This window comes from Cupressus sempervirens, chromosome 7 (genome assembly GCF_028749045.1).
Source record: "Cupressus sempervirens isolate cs-2001-9-10 chromosome 7, ASM2874904v1, whole genome shotgun sequence".
Lineage (NCBI taxonomy): Eukaryota > Viridiplantae > Streptophyta > Pinopsida > Cupressales > Cupressaceae > Cupressus > Cupressus sempervirens.
In genome coordinates, this window is record NC_143124.1 from 159,944,846 (window position 1) to 159,965,182 (window position 20,337).

The 20,337-nt window shown below is 31.7% G+C and overlaps 1 pseudogene; it reads right to left on the reverse strand.

Annotated features, from left to right (window-relative positions):
• LOC149546004 (chromatin remodeling protein DDM1-like) overlaps nt 1-20,337 on the reverse strand; it is a 59,023-nt pseudogene that overhangs the window by 25,013 nt on the left and 13,673 nt on the right.

The following is a 20,337-nucleotide window of genomic DNA, read 5'->3' on the forward strand; positions in this document are numbered from 1 at the left end:
CCTACTCACAAACTAAATGAATGCCCCCCAAGATATAGGTAATCCTCTAAGTGCTATTATATATAATTCTTGATCTTCTACTTTACTTGTAATGGAAGAAAGATGATTCTTTACCTCTGAAGGTTTTCCAAAGTAGGATGAAATTGAATCACCTTTGTTCATTTTTGTATTCATTAGTTGATTTTTCATTTTGATTAATTTTCTTGAATTGTTGATTTCAAATGTGTCCATAATTTTTTTGAATACTTCAAATGCATTTATGAGATTTGAAATGGAAGAAATAATATGATTTTTTACAAAATCCACAATAATTTTCTTGATTTTATTATTTCATCTTTTCCAAGTGGCCTTTTTGCCTCATCTATAGGTATTGAACTATTTGATTCAATAAATGATTCTAGTTCTAATTCTTCTAGGATTGTTGTAATTCAAATTTTCCATGAGAAGAAATTTGCTACTTCTTCTAGCCTATCCTCTACTCTGACATTTTTTGACATGTTTTTCAATGTTGTTTTTGTAAGAGTTTAATTTATAGGTCTCTTTGCCAATTAGGCTCTGATAATGTAAAGTTTTATAGATCATTTAATGGATTAGACTTATAATTCTTATAATCTTTAATAAAAGTATCTTGGACAATCTTCAATTTATTTTCTAATGAATGTAATTAAGATCAACTTGTCTTTATATATATCAATAATATCTCCTTTAGTCTTACTGATTTTGTTTAATGTATGTGTAGGTCTAAATACTTGATATACATTTTCCAATTGTTATTGATTGATATCTAACTCAGATTTTGCAAGAATATATAAGTATGTATTGAGGCATGTGTACATAGGGTTGTGACCCTATGTATCCATGCTTCAATACAAACACATTGGAGGCACCAATTCAATGCAAATAATTGCAGACTTAATAACATTAGAGATGACTCACTAATCAATAGTTTTTACAAATTGATATCTATATTATACTTATACTCCTTCATCAGTATAATTATTTCATTGATTTATATTAAGTCTAAAGGTTAACAAGGAAATGTTATACTATTTATATTTTATACTTTACATATATGAGATAACATGAATAGTTTCATATATATATATATATATATATATACGAATAGTCAAATTTAAAAGTAGCTCAAATATATTGCTTCAATTCCTTGAAGCTAAAATACTTGACAATTACAAGTATGTCAAATGAAGTTTGATATTTTCATAACTCAATCCAAGTACATCAAGGAGATACTAAAAACTCTTGGAATAGAAGATTCAATACTAGTGAGCACACCTATGTCTATAGGACATAAGTTATCTAAGAATGATTAATCTACTAATGAGAACCAGACACTATATAGATCCATAATTGAAAAATTGCAATATGTTGTTCTTAATAGACATGATATTGCATTAGCAGTTGGGATAGTTGCTAGATTTTTAGAAAATCCCAAGGAAAATCACATAATGGTAGTGAAAAGTTTAATGAGATACCTAAAAGATATACAAGATTATGGATTGTATTATAAGAGAAGTGATAGATTTGAACTGAAGGTATTCATTGAATTTGATTGGGAAGGAAATATTGATGATAGAAAAAACACTAGTGGAGGTACATTCTTTCTAGAAAAGAGATTGGTGTCATGAGAAATCAAGAAACATAATTGTATTTACCAATCAATAGCTGAAGCTGAGTATGTGGTAGTTGTAGTGAACTATTCAAAAATTATGTTGATCAAGAAATTACTGAAAGGAATGAAAGAAGAGATTATAGATCTAGTGTGTATCTATTGTGATACCCCAAGTGCTATTAACATTTCAAAGAATCCAGTGATGCACACAAAAACAAAATGCATTGCTATCAAGTATCACTACTTGAGATAACTAGTTCAAGACAAAGAAGTGAAGTTAGAATATGTGCACACCAAAGAACAAATTTTTGACATATTCACTAAATCCTTACCTAAAGATGCTCATAAATATGTTAGAGGTAAATTAGGGGCAATTGCCCTAAACAAAGAAACTTAAGGAGAGAAGGTGTATTGGACCAAATGTGCTAATTAGAATATCTAACACATTGATGCAGGATAGTTCTACTTTGGGAGATGCCTAAGGTAGACAGTCAAGGACAACATAATAGACCAATCATAGACAGATGGCCAAAATTAGCCAAACATGAAAATATCTACATAATCCAAATGTATGAATTAATTGAAGGTGGGAATGCTAAGTGTCTTTGGCATTATTATCAAAGATGGAGAGATATACACTAGTGAGGGAGAGATACACTAGTAAGAGAGAGAAACACTAAAGAAGAAGAGAGATATATCCAAGAGGGAGAGATGTACCTAAGATGAAGATAATGATACATGAAGTTTTTGAACTTGCAAAGATAAGAATAAGAATGAAACTAAAGATATTGATTACTCATGATAATGAAACATTTTGGATTGCATGGTAAAAAAGAGGGAGATTTTTGTAAAGATATGAATTGTAAAATATATTGAGGTGTTAAAATATTGAGATGTTGTCATCAATGCCGAAGACAGAGATTGTTGGAAACTTACAATTAGAATAATTTTCATTTTGTCATTGATGTCAGATCTATTGATGAGACATGTTTCTATTTGATCTAAATGTCATATCTATTGGATTGATAAAGAGGACTTAGAGATTTCTCATAAAAATAGCACCTAGAGGAAATGTTGAATTATGGAAAAGAAGCTACAATGGATATTTGATTTGTTTGACTTTTTCAAGATAATGAATGTAAAGCTTAGCCAAGAAATAGATTAAGAGACCAAGAAATTTTGAGTGATGCTAGTGTTAACCGAGCCACCATAAGTGCTGAGAAAAACTAGTGTTGATCAAGCCTTAGTATTGATTAAGAAAGATAGTTGATGCTGAGAAAATATTCTTACAACAACTGAGTGATTAAGTAATTATTGAGTGTTAGAACTTAGAGATTGTCGATTAACAATATTTTGAATGTGCTTGAGGAATCATGATTTCCAACTGACTCAATTGATTTCTTGGGATATGGAAACCATGTTGAAGATAAGATTGATGAGTTGGATCATTTAATTCAAGGAGAGGATTATATATAATACCTATGATTGAATTTGAAGGATGAGAACTTTCTAGAAAAGAAGGAAGATGAATAGATACAATAAATCTAATGAATCAGATTGTAAACCCTAAGATCTACAGTGAACATGGAAATGGAAAAATATAAATTACCTATTTAAGAAGTTATATAGTCAAACTTTGAATGTATGCACACAGAGAAAGGTGGAATAGAGATGCACAAGGGTGAACACAAGTGTGTGATGGTGAGTGTGAAACAAGAGAAAGGAATTTCTTGTAGAGATATTGTTGAAGTTGATAAGTGAATCTAAGTAGAAGGATTAAGTTTTTTGGAAGGAGAAGATTGAATACTTGAAGGCTTTCCAAGCTAATCAAGGACAAAGATGACAATGGGGAGTTTACCAGTAAATCAACACATGAACCAAACAGTGACCTAAATTGCAAAAGTAAGGTGTAATTATATAGATAAAACCCTACTATTTTCTTTCTACTCATTGTAAATAGTTTGTATTGAAATCCTTTTGATCAAAGGTTGACCTAATAGTCATTGAAGGACTTAAAAATCTATGTAAATCCTTTAGCAAGGTGACATTCTAAATGAAATGATCAAAGTCCCCTAACAAGGCCACTCCTAATAGGGCGATTAAATCCTCTAACTAGGTCACATTTAATAATGTGTATTGTAAGCTTTAATGGGATTCGCTCCTAACAAAGCTCACTTTAAAAGAGTGAAAAGTGGTGACACTAGAACATTTCCCCCTAATTTTTGACCTAAATTTTTGACCAAAGGCCATATCGGCCTATGAATTCTTTTTTTGTTCAATTGGGTCAAAATTTTAACCAAATTAGGGTTTCCTAATTTGGTCAAAATTTTGACAGAATTAGGTTCTCAATAGCAAAAAAGAAAAAAAGGTGATGATCATATTTGATGTGAAAGTCACAAGATTATGTGGGTATGCTCACAACATATCTTTAAAGTGTTGGATTGCATGGCAAAGCTCGTTGTTGTTGATCCTGTAATGATTTATCTTTGTAATGAAGTACCCTTTAGTTAGGAGTATAATCATGAGCACTCAGTTCAAGCATGCAATTTCATCATTGATCAATACATCTCCTTTTTCATTTATCTAGGGATTGCTCATAGGTTTGCATCACAGGTTATGGGTAGCATGTAGGAGAAAAAGGAGGGTAAAGATGAAAGTGAAAATTTATCTAAGCTAGACATGCCCCCTAAAGAAGCTTCATTGTTAGACAGTGATAGTACAAAGGTTTTAGCTTTGGATCCAGAACATGAGATCTCAAAGGAGAAGCTCAAGTTGATTTTGATTTATCAGAAATGGAAGATGTAGCAGATGGACCATTTAAAATCTTGCCTGAAGATATTCTTAAATGTACTCTCAAAGATTTTCCTGTTATAGTTGGTAAGTGGGTCAATGATGGAAATGCCTTTAATAGAGAAGAAGCTAAGAGCTTTATTAGGAAGCTTAAAATGTAAAAATGTATGGATGACCCCTCTATGTGAATATTTCATTCAACATTAGTTTTTCTTTGAAAGAGAGGAAAAGTCTACTTTTAGGAGTTTTAGCTTTGTAAAATGTTCCTGCATTTTGTCTTGGTTTTATGTTTTTTCTACCATACTCTTACTTTAGAAAAAATGAAATCATCAAATTTTAGGAGTTTGTATCTTGTAAAATGTCCTATGAGTTTTACTACCATAGGAGCTTTGTTCAACTTTGACCCTTATCTTGAAAAAAAATTGTTCCAGTTTTAAAAGTTTTAAACCTGCAAAATGGTGGAATGTGCTCTGTTGGTGTTAGGGTTATTGTTCATCTATAATATTTTATTGAAAAAGGTATGTTAATTTTTTTTCTCAATATTCTTTGGTGTTTGAGTGAGTATTAGCTCACTTATTATATCTTCCTCATATTCTTCTTTATGTTTGTTTAATTTGTAAACCCAATTTTGCTAGATGGTTTTCCTTTGAAGTTAATTAGAGGTGGGTTTGAGTTCTTAATTGATTTTTTAATGGGTTCATAGCCATAGCACAAGGAACCACACAAAATTCTCTAATAGCTTAATCAACACAGCTATAGCGATAACAATAAATAAAAATAGGGTTAGGGATGAGTGGATTTCCATTCTTTGAAAGAAATATTGTGCTACATTCCTCCATGTTTTATTCTTCTTTGATATATTTTTGAGCATTTGGAGGTTCATTTTCTGAGCAACGTCCCTTTTGTCCATTCTCCTTTATTCTTTCTAGTTTGGTGATGCCAATGAACATAACTATTATAGTCGCTACTTTACACAGAAAAAGTGGTTGGTAATTTAATGCATGGATAAAAGGCGTGGATGACATTAAAAATTAACTCTCATACATAATAAGATATGATAAAATATGAGTAATAAAAGCCTCTCAAAATCATACGCTCTAACATACTTCATACCATTAGGATCAATTTATCAATTTCTCAAGGGTGATACAGCCATTCAATTGATGTCCAAAACTCATCCTTGTATCTATTACAATGGAATGGGGGTAAGGGAAATGAACTCAACAAAATAAATAATGAGACTGAATATTACAATAATCTTTTGATTTTCCATTTAACCATATATGCATACAGTCCAACCTAGAATTGTTTGTATAAAATGCCAACACTCGATTGGTATATGGAAAATAATGTTTCATTTAATTCATGTCATAAAAGTTTGCCACATTGAGATAACACCCGAACCCTAAATCTAACAGAGTTAATCCATTTGCTCCTTTGACAACTCAAAAACTTTGATTTTCCAATAATTTGGTTCTATGCTCTTAGTTAAAGGTTCACACACAAACAAATAGATAAGAGAACCGAGTATCATCAAATATCCAAGTGTAATTGCACACAACATACTTTCAAATTGTAGAAATGCAAGAAAGAATGAGATTGAAAGAGACACTTGTCCATCCTGACTATGTATGAATTAAACATAAAGACTAAGTAATATTGTAGCTCTACTAAATCTAAAAATTTAAAATGTTTAGGTGATGATATTGTTGATCTCAGATTGGTTTAGACAAATGAGTGTCTATACACTTAGGTCATTTACTTAGTTTATACTAAAAAAGTAGTATATGTTGAGCACAACATGTATAAGATAGAGCATGTCGAGTCCGTAGTGAGTGTCGAGTCACTCAAGTGCCAAGCATACAACATATGTCAAGTGATTCAAGAGCAGAGTCATTCAGATGCTAAGTCACAATATAAAAATCAATATATGTCGAGCATCAGAGACTTCAGATGCCAAGTAACATAATTTTTGTCATAGTTGTTTGTAATGGCACAAAATACTATGTAAACCATTTTTTAGCAAACTTATAGATTGAATTACAATATTTTGGTGATGAGGACAAATCTTAAGTTGGAATCCCTATGAAATACATGCATCCAATCAAAAAAAGGGAAGGTTTAAGCAGAAAAATGGATGAATCATAGCCATTGATTCATACCTAACCCTAAGTCACCTAGGTCTTCTTAAGGAGGATAAACCCTAAACTTTCAAGTATGTGTGAAAGGAATGCGAAAGGAGTAAAGAGAGAAGTTATCATGCACAAACATAATGTTCAGGGTGGCTAAGGAATTGTGAATTGAAATTGCAAAATTAGTTAAAGTAGAATAGAGGAAGGAAATAGTATGCAACAGAGATACATCTAATCAAGAAGGATCATGAACACATCAGTTTAGAGGTGATCTATCATCAGGAAAGAAAATGATAATTGTAGGATCAATCCTGAGACATTTTAATAGCTGAATTATTTAAATCTCTTAACAGAGTAGTCCTAACAGGCTATACTAAAATCCTTTAACAAGGTGCTTACTTAATTGTGAATTAAAGTCCTTTAACAAGGTACACTTCTAATAGGATGTTGAAATCCTTTAACAAGGTAAGATCTAATTGTCTTTGTAAGCCTCTAATAGGGCAGATTTTTCATTGGGTAGATCATGTCTCATGATCAAACATTGTAACCTTCATTGAATACACTTTATTACTATAGTAGTGAAGATTTGTGGGTGTCATCCCCACCCTAGTTTTACCTTCTCATTGGAGAGTTTCTAGGTAATCATATTTGGAATTATATATGTGTGAATGTTTACTTGTTTACATGATGTAGATATACATAGTATTTTAGTTTACTTAGTGAATGTATGAGATGGATGTGTGGTGAATGTTTTATGTATCAAAGTTTAAACTACTTATTCACCCCCCACCACCACCACCCCCCCCCAGAAGTTTATCTTTCCTATTTTAATTCCAACAATTGGTATCAAAGTCTTGTTCTCCAAAAGAGAAGCTTTGTAGCTTTGAGGAAAGATCTTGGAAATGGAAGTCTACAAGTTGGGAAAGATCATTGAGAATCAGGGAATTAAAATACAACTCAATCTACATCAACTAAATGAAGCAATAGAAGACTTAAATAAATCTTTAAAGAGAAGGAAGGAAATCACTATTGAAGAGAATGATACACAATACAAAGAGATGGACACTACTAAGCTATTTGATAATGGAGACTCTAATGAATTTGGTGTAGTATAAGTTGTAGATCTAATGGAAAATGATAGAACCCAAGCTAAAGAAATTAGAAATCTCAAGTTAGAGCAAGAATCACAAACCATACTACTATGTGAGGTGATTAAATAGAAGAAGAATGATATAGAAGATAAAGCCATGATTGAAGATGACAAAAGAGTTTTGACTAGTAGATTGGAAGAGAAATCATCAGAGCTAACTAAGATTTCTAACATGCAATTAGATACTCTAAGTCAAATGATGAATGTCAACTATGAATTAAATGTCAAGGACACTGAGATAAAAAAATCAAAGTTACAGAATGAGCAATTAAACAGTGACCTAAAAAGGGAAAAGGAATTTTTTGAAAGTTTTAATAAACCTAAAGAAGCCATAAAATACTTTGAGAAATTATTGAGATCCCCTAGATCCAATAACGATACACATGGACTGGGAAACACAAGTACTGAAGAAGGAGAGTCATCCAAAAGTGATGAAGAAAGGAACCAAAAAGGTAAGGATTCCAAACCTACTTGTCATAATTGTGGTAAGAAAGGACATGTTTCTAATGTGTATAAGAGAAAAGCTATAAATCATAGTCAAGCATAAGAGCATGGTTCACTTCCATAAGTGCAACAAACAAGGTCATCAATCAAATGAATGTAGAACTAAGACCATGAACACTCAAGGATTTAAAGTATATTGTTATAACTTTTAGAAGTATTGACATAGAGCTTTTGAGTGTAGATCAAAATCCATGTAGTCATCAGACAGGCAAACAAAGGTAAAGAACAATGGCAACTCTTACAACTGGGATTATAATACAAGGTATAGTTGTCAGTATTGTCAAGATTATGGACATGTTCCTAAGAATTGTATTAGGACACACTTTGAAAGTGACTACAAAAGGTGGTTCAATCAAACCACATGTGTTAATTGTTCAAACATTGGTCATATCAGTTGATATTGTCCAATAAGGTCAAAGGCACCAAGTTGTAAGTTCAATAAAGGGAAAGGCAAAGTAGATGTTGAAAATTTTAGAAATGAAATGAACAAGACATGGAGGAAATAGGAGGATTGTAGTACATTAAATGGAGAAAGGAACACTTCACCCAATGGGTCAAGTGATCACACCTCATCAAACTAAGCAATCAAGAGGTATGTGTGACTAATATTGAAAAGTTATATCATACATCAATTCCAAAGGATTTAGTACTGAAAGGTCCACATAAGCATGAATAAAGATGCAAGATGTTGTTAGAAATCAAAGAAAAATCTTTAAGTTTTTCATGTTACTGTCGAGCATAAAAAATTTCCTATGATTGTTGAGTGAAATACTAGAGGATTTCGAGCTAATAGACTAGCCAGTTGTTTCCAAGCTTGTAATGGTTGCCAAATGAATGAAAAGACTAGTGGATGTCAAGTGAGCCTAAAATTAGTTGATGTTGAGCTTACAGCTATATAAGTACTCAACATTAATTATAGTATTTCAAAAGGGTATTTGACTGATTTCATCTCATCTTACATTATTTTGAAATAGAGGAAGAGAAAGAAGAGCTACAAGTGACTCAAAAACACATCTAAAGCAATTTTAAGAGATTTGAATAGTGATTCAACATCATTTCATCATATTGCAAGGTATTTATCATGTGCTGAGCTACGCTGTTTCAAATTTCATAAAACCTAGTTTTGTAAAATGACATCTAGTTTAAAGGGTGTAGAGGGTAAAAAGGTTTTGAATGTTCAATTGTTAGTAATGAAGTAAAATAACATATTTTCAAATCCATACTAGACATTGCATACAAACAAGATCCCTCATGTGTGTTATCCATGATACCATTGATAGTTCTAATGATTCAAGATGTCAAAAATGTTACAACTACAAAATTGGCAGTATTGGTGGTATGGAGAATACAAAATCAAATGGTAAACTATGTGAAAATGGTGTTCTAAGGGAAGAATTCAAGATTATAGAAAATAAAGGGTTAACTTGTGTCCTAGATTTCCTAAATATTTTCAAAACTAAATGGATCAGGATTGTATTGAGTAGGATTCATGATAATTTATTATGGTTAGAGAATGGGCTAATCAAAATCACCAAAAGAATAATCCACAAGATAATAGGGTATCCAACCCAAGACCAACCAAAGACTTTGAGGAGTGAGTCAAAAGAAATTATTAAAAAGAACACAGGGGCTTTTTGGAATGAGGGGAATGACCATAGACACCATCATAGATCCCCTGATAGATTTTGTAGTAAGGGTGATTGCACATAAGTGTTACCAATCAAGCAGATTGAACAACATGCCTTGTATTGCAGTAGATGTGGGTTACAAAATTGTGAAGAAGGATGATACATATGATTGCCAAGCTACAACTAAAACAATTGATTGAAAACCTAGGAGCAATAAGGAAATCAAAGAGTGCTCAATGCAAATTTGGATCTATTTTGATATGTATCTTCTTTTATGTTTAAAACACATTTCCTACATTTGGCATAGTGGCATGGAAGACAAACAGGTCTATAACAGTTTAAATCGGAGAGTTCATTGAACAAATAGTGAAAATTTTGAGTCAGTAATGACCAGTTACTTTGAGGACTTCAAGAAATTGATAAAGAAAAGATTGAGGATTCTAGTATCATTAGTGAAAAAACATTATAATGATGGTTGTTTTCTAGTTGATGTTGATTATACATTTGTTCAAGTAGAAACTCCAAGAATAAGATGGCTAAGGCTATTGGGCTATGAAATTAATGTAGATGAGGCCTCTGCAGCAATAACAACATTGCTTGCAAAAGAAATAGATAAAAATGCCAAAGCATTTGGTAATTATGAGATGGCTAAATATAAGATTATCATGGAATTAAAGACTGCATATGTCATCAAGAAGGAGAAACTAGTTAAGAAATTGAAATCTAAATTTAGTGAAGGTATCGAGGAAGCAAAGGATGAAGAGGAAGAAGACACTCAAATTCAACCACCACTTGCATTAAAAAAAGGAAAGGGTGAAGATCAACAAGAGTAGGAAATCAAAAACATAGAAGGTGTCAAGGAAGAAGAAGTCGAGGAAGCACCTACTCCTATCGATAAGAAGAAGAGAAAGGCTAAAGCACAAATAGTGACAAGACCCAAGAAGGTTACTAAACCAAGCCAGCCCAAACCTACATCACCTACCACAAGGGCTAGTGAATGTGTGATTGCACAAAAGGCTAAAGAGAAAGCCAAACCAACATAGTAGAAAGGAGAAGCACATAAAATACCAAGGAGAAAGTACATTTCTCAAGTTAAATCTAATGAGGAAAGAATAGGATTTGATGAAAATAGCCAGTTCCAAGTGGTGAGTCATAATCCATCTTCAGATTTAGACAACCTATGTAAAAATGTTAAAAATAATACAGATTTATCAAGATTTTCTCACATTGATTTTGATAGTCTTGGAAAAGTTGAAAAGAATCAAGTGGAGGATGAAATATATGCCATGATGGAAAATTTTAAGAAAGCCCCTCTAGAGATTTCCAACTCTATGCCTAAAAGCCTATATGAAAAAGTTGAGCAATTATGACATTATTGTTTGAACATAGAAATGCAAATTAGGGAGACATCACATGCTCAAGTCATGCTTGAACTCAGTAAGGAACAAATTTCTAAAGCCATAAAGAAATATGTTGTTATATTTGTCCCTAATTATAGAGCCTTCAACATATTTTAGAACAATATTGAAGATGTTGTAAATAAGACCACACAAATGTGGAAAATTACATATGGACTAACTATGGTAAAAGAAGGAGAACATGAGCCTATTGAGCTTAAAGATGATGAAGAATATGACAAAAATGAAGACACAGTTGAGGGAGGTACTGAAATGAATATAGGTAGTTAGGAAATAGTTGAGGAAGAGTAGCAACAAGAATAGAGTGTACAAGATACATAATCACCAAATGTCAGCCCTCAACAAATAACAAGTGCAAATATTGAAATAGTTACCATAAACGATGTTTCTAATCTTATTGCTCATAACATCAACCCCTTAATAGAGGAAGACTTGAAAAAGATACTTGATCAATCTAAACTATATGTTAAATTATGTAACAACCCTGTATTAGTGAGTGTAAATAAAATTTAGAAATCAGTGACTACCACTACAAGGGAAGAGGTGAAAACACAAGAACCACCTGCCATCACCCCTCAAGTCACTAGTATACAACCTTCAAAAAAAGTACCAAAAGTTATATTAGAAAAGGTTGATACAATTGGAGAAGATAAAGTGAAAACTCAAGGCACTACTGAAACATAGAGTCAAACAGGTTAGATAGACTTATCTGCACCTCCAACACAACTTCAAGGTGTAATTCAAGGCATTGTGGTAGAAATGGATAAGCCTAAAGTGACTAAGTTGACACCTAAACTAAAGGAGAAAGAAGTAATTCAATCCCTACTAACTTTACCAGAATATGGCACTCCTTCTAGTCACACTCTTCAAAGACCAAGCACAGATGCAACACTTTTGTAATTCTCAATGCCAAGTCCAAGTTCATCAAAGGCAGAAGAGGTAATATAATATGGAGATGTAAGCCTAGATGAAGAATTTTTTTTGCCAAAATATGATTATGCCACAATAACAATAGAGTAGATGGGCATACTACAAGAAGCCTTAGATAGAAAGAAGCATCAAGAACTACTTAGAAGGGATCATACGTAGAAGCAAGTTTTGGATGATATTAAAGATATCTTCCTAGATGCATTTAATTTTCCTACTCTAGATGAAACAATGAAACTCATTGAACAATTGACAAATATAGTGGAAAAGGTAAGTGATGCAGACCTTGATACTAATACAAAATTATTAGAATGATCTGAAAAGATATTTCAAAGTAAAGTGAATAAGAAAATATCTGGTGACATAGCACTTACACAACTTGCATTGGCAACTAAGGTAGAAAGTGTAAAGAAGGTACTTGAGAACATTTTATCACTATACACCAAACTATGAAATCCCACACTCTTCACACAAGAAACAAGGAATCACATCCTTAGCTTGGAAAGTAACATATAGTCATCAGGAGCTAAATTGCCCATTACTCCAACTCAAAATGAAAAGCATTTCATGACTTTATTGCAAACCAGAGTTAGTTAGCAACATTATATGTAGATGAAGCCAACATCAAGACCAAACTAACCAACATCCAAACTACATTGACTCATTACATTAGATTTTACACAAGGAGTTAGGATATATAGAAACTCTTATGAAGAAAGATCCCAATGTTTCTACATTAGATGGCCTAGTTCACCTTGCTATTAAGTTGGCCATCCAAATTAAGTCTTTGGATGTAGCTTATGAAAATTGGGATGCCACTCTTAAAATTATTCCTGAGGTCCATAAATCTTTCTTGGACAAACATATTATCAATGTATAGCCCATTAACATCAATGTCAAAAAGGGGGAGAAAGCTTGCTTAAGAAAAAGGGGATAAAGAGTGCTAAACTAAGATAGAATAAGAGCATGGGGGAGAAAGAAAATAATGGGGGAGAAAGAAAAGAAAAGTATAGAATTTCTACTTAGTAGGAGTAACATTTTGAGTTTAGAATTAGATCTAACAACTCAAGGGGAGTTATCAAAATTTGATGTATAAGTTGTTTTCAAAATTTTGATATTTTGAAATTTTGTACAAAATTTGAATAAGAGATATGTTATGCTTGTAAGAATAAGGATGTTAATGCATGACCATTTTTTTTGACACTAATGTCAAAGGGGGAGATTGTTAATCTTAGATTGGTTTTGAAAAGTGAGTGTCTATATACTTAAGTCATTTACTTAGTTCATGTCAAACAAGTAGTATATGTCAAGCACAACATATGACAAGAAACATGTATAAGATAGACCATGTCAATTCCATAGTGAGTGACGAGTCACTCATATGCTGAGTCACACAAGTGTCGAGTAGATAATGTATGTCGAGTGATTTAGGAGCTAAGTAAACAATACATGCCAAGTCATTCAGATATCAAGTCATAGTATAAAAATCAATATATTCTAAGCATTAGAGACTTCAGATGCTGAGTAGCATAGTTTTTGTCATAGTTGTTTGTAATGACACAAACTACTGTGTAAACCATTTTTGAGCTGACATACAGATTGAATTATAATATTTTAGTGATAAGGATGAATCTTAAGTTGGATTCCCTATGAAGTACATGCATACAATTAGAAAAAGAGAAGGTTTAAGTGGAAAAATGGATGAATCATAGTTGTTGATTCATACCTATCCCTAAGTCACCTAGGTCGTCTTAAGGAGGATAAACCCTAAACTTTCAAGTATGTGTGGAAGGAATGTGAAAGGATCAAAGAGAGAAGTTTGCATGCAAAAATAGAACATTCATGATGGCTAAGGAATTGTGAATTGAAATTGCAAAGTCAATTAAAGTAGAACAGAAGAAGGAAATAGTACACAATAGAGAAACATTTGATCAAGAAGGATCTTGAATACATCAATTTCAAGGTGATCTATCATCAAGAAACAAAGTGCTAACCGTAGGATCAATGCTAAGACATTTTTAATAGGTGAATTAGTTAAATCTCTTAATGAAGTAGTCCTAACAGGCTATATTGAAATCCTCCAACAAGGTGCTTACTTAATTGTGACTTAAAGTCCTTTAACAAGGTACACTCCTAACAGGGTGTTGAAATCCTTTAGCAAGGTAAGACCTAATAGTCTTTGTAAGCCTCTAACATGGTAGAACTTTCACAAGGTAGACCATGTCTCACAATCAAACATTGTAACCTTCATTGGATACACTTTCTTATTGCAATAGTGAAGAATTGTGGGTGTCATCCCCACCCCAATTTTACCTTCTCATTGGAGGGTTTTTGGGTAATCATATTTGGTGTCATATATGTGTGAATGTTTACTATCATGGTATTTTAGTTTACTTAGTGAATGTATGAGATGGATGTGTGGTGAATGTTTTATGGGTCAAAGTTTAAACTACTGATTCACCCGCCCCCCCAGAATTTTACCTTTCCTATTGTAATTCCAACACCTATTTATGTAAATAGTAACATCAAATTCTAGTTATAAAACCAAGCTAGAAATATCTAGATACATACCTTAAGGAAATTATGAATAGTTTGGTCCTAGAAAAATAGACCTTTCTGAATCACAGCATGCTCCAACTTCAACTTGTCGGAGGAAACTTTAAGCATCTAACACTATTTTTCATCAACCATACAAACATCAGTGACTTGAGTTATTGGTAGGAATGTTTCAAGTCCTAACTGAACAACACATTATCTGACACTATTTTTCACCAACCACAAACATCAATGACCATCACCTATTTGCAAGATTTTTTCAAAGCCTAATAAAAACAAGATGTTACCTCAGTAGAGTGAGCTATACAAAGCCTATAAACATGCACAGGTTTGGTTTTCCCAATCCTATGGCATCAATCCATTGCTTGCAAATCCATTTTTTAATTCTACAAAGATGTCAAATATGAGTTAAAACTTGATATCCAAAATGACATAAAACATAACACAAAAAATCCAAATACCCAAACAAGTGCATATAAATAATATCATTTTGCAATTACAATTTCTTACCCAATCACTATCATAGATAATATAAGTTTCTACTGAGGAAAGATTTATTCCAAGTCCACTGACACAAGTGCTTAGCCAAAAAAAAGTGAAGATTACTTCCTAGATTATTGAATTCATTTATCTGAATTATCAAATTAAACCACCATTACATTCAACTGCCATATAAAGATTGTAAGTGAAGTCACAAATAGCATTTTAACTAGAATGATGTCAAGTAGTGAGATGTACTCATTAAATGAAATTATTCAAAAAATTAAGATGCTTCATTCAAAAAGTGATTAACTTTTCTATCAAATAATCATAGGTTATAGTTTCACTTGATGTGTACAATTAAGATAAAGTCCATTGGTTGAGAATAACCTATCTTTGTCTATCAAATAATTTAACTCATCCATCAATGCAACATATTTCATGGCCCATTTCACTTAAACAATACTCCAATAGGTCTAGAACTTTAGCCCATTGAGAAAATACAAGAACCTGTCCACATATTCAAAATCAGTATAATATCATAGAATTTAATTTTGATATGAAAATTGATACCCAAAATACAAGAACATGTCCTTACCTTATGTCCTTTAGCTTTCAAATGTTTTAGAATCCTGTCTAGAAGCTAAAATTTGCAACATTGTTCCATCAATTCATTTACTAGAGGATAGTCAACTAAGAAGAGAAGAAAGTTCAATTAGGTGTTATGTTTTTATCTTAGAAAACTTTGAACAATTTTTTTTTCATTCAATCATGATAAAAGAATACAATAAATTTTAAATTATGACTATAGTAGATTAGGATGATTGAAATTCTTGTGCATTTGAATCATTAAATTGTCCAAAGTGGCTTTATGAGCCCTTGTACTTGTAGAAAATCTGAATTGTTATATTTTCTACTAAATGCATAGAAAACTTAAATTAATTCATCTAATAAGTCCTTCCAAACACACCATAATAAGAACTAAGAATATTTACTAGGCTAAGTTTTATGTGCCTATATGAAATATTAACCATATGAGTAATTATAGATGGAATTCCATGGGTTGTTCTCACCATTTACTAACTTATCATGTAGATATGGAAGAAGAGTCTTCTTTATTAGATGATATTGGATTTCTTTTTGTTTTTTATTCTTTCATGCATATAATATTATTTCCTTTTTCAGAGGAAGATCCTTCTCCACATCTTCTTTCAGTCTTCTCAAAAGAAAGGGTCTGAGAATTGCATGAAGCTTTGAGATTACCTAGAAACCAGTCGCAATATTTAATATAAAAAACTAAATTATATTTAAAAAAAGGGAAACATTATCATTTCAACAAATAGAGATAAAAGGAATACACACTTGGACCCTTCATTTCTCATCAATGTATTACTATGTTGTTCCATTTATATTTGATCTAGATAGATTAAACCTAGAAACAAAAGCAAAAAGTTATAATGCCATCTAGCAATGTAATGTATAAGAAGAATGCATATTTTATTTATAGACATGTCATATATCCTCCATTTTGATCACCAAATCAAACCCAACAACAATAAACTCTATCGAATATGAAAGTATTTTTCATCGTAAAACATGAACCATACTATATGAAAGTAACACATCTAGCTAAATGGAAAGTATATATTTTCACATAAACTACATTGGTACATAGAAAAAGAGATCATTATTCCCTTTTCCATGAGATTGTTATACATGCAAAGTAAAATTTTATTTTTATGACAAGATCATCATCTCAATGGCAAGATTGGACATATTCTGGAAACAATATGGCATAACATGCAATGTAGTAATACATGTATGAGTAGTAAGGTATATTTTTATTTAAAGGCATGTCATAGATCCTTCATCATAGTACCCAAAACAACCCACAATAATATACTCTAGATGACGGGGATGAATAGTTGACAATAAAAAGTGAGCTCTATTCTATGAAAATAACACGCCCAATTAGAAAAGGAGTGAAGATCTATTCTCACTTAAAGTGACAAGTTTGGATAACCAATAAGATTTTTATCCTTCTTACCATGATGTGGTAAGACTATAAATTTTTTCTTTATGATGATGATCATATCAATGAAGCAAGACTAGAGATATTTTAAAAGCCCAACAAATGAATGAGAGACTAAATCATTATATCAATAAATGGAATCAAAATCCTTGATAATCTCATTATTTTTAATTGATTACTCAAGTCATCATATCAATAAAGCTTCACCAATTTATTATAGGATTCTCTTAGTTACACAATGTGTAGTTAGAAGATAATAAGGGGGAAAATGGTTATGCTTTCATGAAAACATTCACCTACAATCACTTTTGCAAGTAAAATATTTCCTACTACAAGGTCATTCATTCATTTAAGAGAAATATTGGTAGTTAAATGCATAGGGGAGTGATCTTGATAAAAAATATAATTGAACAATAGCCTTAGCAACAAGAACCCAAATAACAAAAAATATTTTTTGGGTTAGTAATCACTTTTAACAAAAGCTTTGAACTAGTGGGGTCGCAATGGGGAACATCATCCCTATGATGGTATCCATTACATTAGATCATTGATACATAGTTAGTATTCAATGGGTATTTAGTCATCAAATGAACTAACAACAATCTAGAATAAAGTTAAGGAATCATAGCCAAATTAAGAGTAGAGATAAATATTTATAATATTAGCAACTATATTAAAAGATAAATCCATGAATAAAGTAAAATTATAAGCACAAACACACATATATAATATGTATGTACATGTTATTGATCTTTGTGAGTATCTAGATGCTTCTCTTATTATAAATATGGTGAGTTACTGGTTTAGATTTGGAGATAGGGACAGGTGTAGGTGTGGGTGCATGAACCTATTACTTGAATGTGATAGTTTTTTTAGGGGTTTAGGTGTGTATGGGAACATGTGTGTGTGTGTGTGTGTGTGTGTGTGTGTGTGTGTGCGTGCGCGCGCGCGCGTGTGTGTGTGTGTGTGTGTGTGTGTGTGTGTGTGCACTTTTTTACAAACAAAGAAAGAGAAAAATACAAAATTGTAAAACTAAATAAATTCATTGTATGATACTTGATATTGATCAACACCAAATGTCAATTGATAGTTGAATCTTTTTATATAAATCTATCAATGATAATGTATATGTCTATGTTCACAACTCCCAATGAATATCATTCCAATTACTACATTACAAAATGTAGCTCATGAAATATGATTCAGTGTTCAACAATTATCAAATACAAATCACTACTGATCACTTCTCCTAATTTTCTAAATTGTAATGGCCTGAGCATTCATCAATATATACTCATGATTTATATGGTTGAAGGAAACATTAATTTATTAATCACTACCCACCTAGGGTTGTAGGCTTTGATGCTTCCTCTCTAGTTGGTCAATCCTTCTTTTGTTCTAATGTAGAGGTATAAGAAGTTGTTCTTGAGCATTGACTACTACTACCATTCCATTTTATATGTAATGCCCTATCATCCTTCCTAGTTTAGTTAGTTAAGGATGGGCCACTCCATTTCTAAATATGCAAGAAAATGATGATGAATTATTTATTGAACATACTAAATTCTTTTACTATAAAATATTTCCATTGGCATTGCTAGAAATGGAAAATGATGACTTATGCAATGACCTCTCATTCTGAAAACAACAGCCTCTATAACTTTTCCCATTGTATTTTACATATAGTTTTGTGATTATTTTATTAGGGAGGGGGATAATATTAAGATGGAAAAAATGGACTCCATAGATTTGTTTGGGTGTTTGAATGCTTCCCATTTATTTTGAATACTCAAAATCTATTTTTGAGAAAGGGGAGAGTGAATGTGAACAAGTTTCATAAAAGAGAGCTTGTGGACAAAGAGGAACAAGAATGAGAGCTTGTATGGTAATGGAGATCTGGGAAAAAAAAATAGTGTTCTATCCAAGTTAAAATCTTTAGTAGAGTTTCAGAAGGGGCAATCTGAACAAGTCATAAACTTGTGTATTATTTGAGCCAAATTTTTTAATAGATCTTCCAAAGAACAAATCCTAAACACAATAATGCCTCTACCATTGATGATCGTACATTTCTTCTGTACTATAAAATTGGTACCTAAGTTGACACAAAAACTTCTAGTTGGTAAAGCTTTGTTAGAAGAGCAAGATGCTTGAGTATTCACTTGAGCCATTCCTATTGAAAAAAATATAAAGAAATATTTCTAGTGGATTTTGGCCAATTGGTTTTTAATTTGTACATCTCATTTAAATCTACAACAGTGTAAAGTTAACTATATTAATGTGTTTATGGTAAGGGGTGTTTAATATTAACTAAAATTAATAATATTATTAGTTTAAAGAAAGATCTTTAATGTACACTTTACACAAAGTTTGTATCCCATTTGAAGATGTTGCTTGTTATTTTCATATAGTTTTTCTTCATTATGGTGTAACACAACAATCCTCTACTAGGAGCATTAAAAATGGTACAAGTTACACTTAAAATCATTTTGTCAAGATTTGATGTAATTTTAATATATGATAATACTAAACAAATTGAAATATTTATGTAGTGCATGTTCTGACTGATAATTTTTTTATAATAGCCATTGTACATGTAACTAGTAATTGGAAAATAAATAGAAATTGTGGCATTACTATAGTCATAGCAAGAAGAGTGGGTGATAAAGTTACAAAATTTTCTCTGATCAGTTCTATTTTGTCAAAAAGGAGCTGTAAGAGAGCAATATATGTTTTTGAATTCTCTACCTTATATGAATAGCACTTTTGAAGTAACCACTACTTGGATGACACCTTACTTTCTATAACTCTAAGGCTAAGAAAAAAAAGTCATTCAAATTCAATTCTTTATAAATAATACATGGTTATCATTCAATGTAATTGGTCACGATAAATTCTTCTTCATGTAACCAATAAATATATTGTGAATATTGTAGTTCCAATAAAATCAAGCATTAATATTTAACCCTTATAGAGCACCTACCTTTGGGTCATGAGAAGAGAACATTCGTGTCAAACATTTCTCACTGGAGGATACTACAAGTGTGAATTGCAGTGTAGGTTTGAGTTAAAAAATTTCCCTGAGTTTGTTTC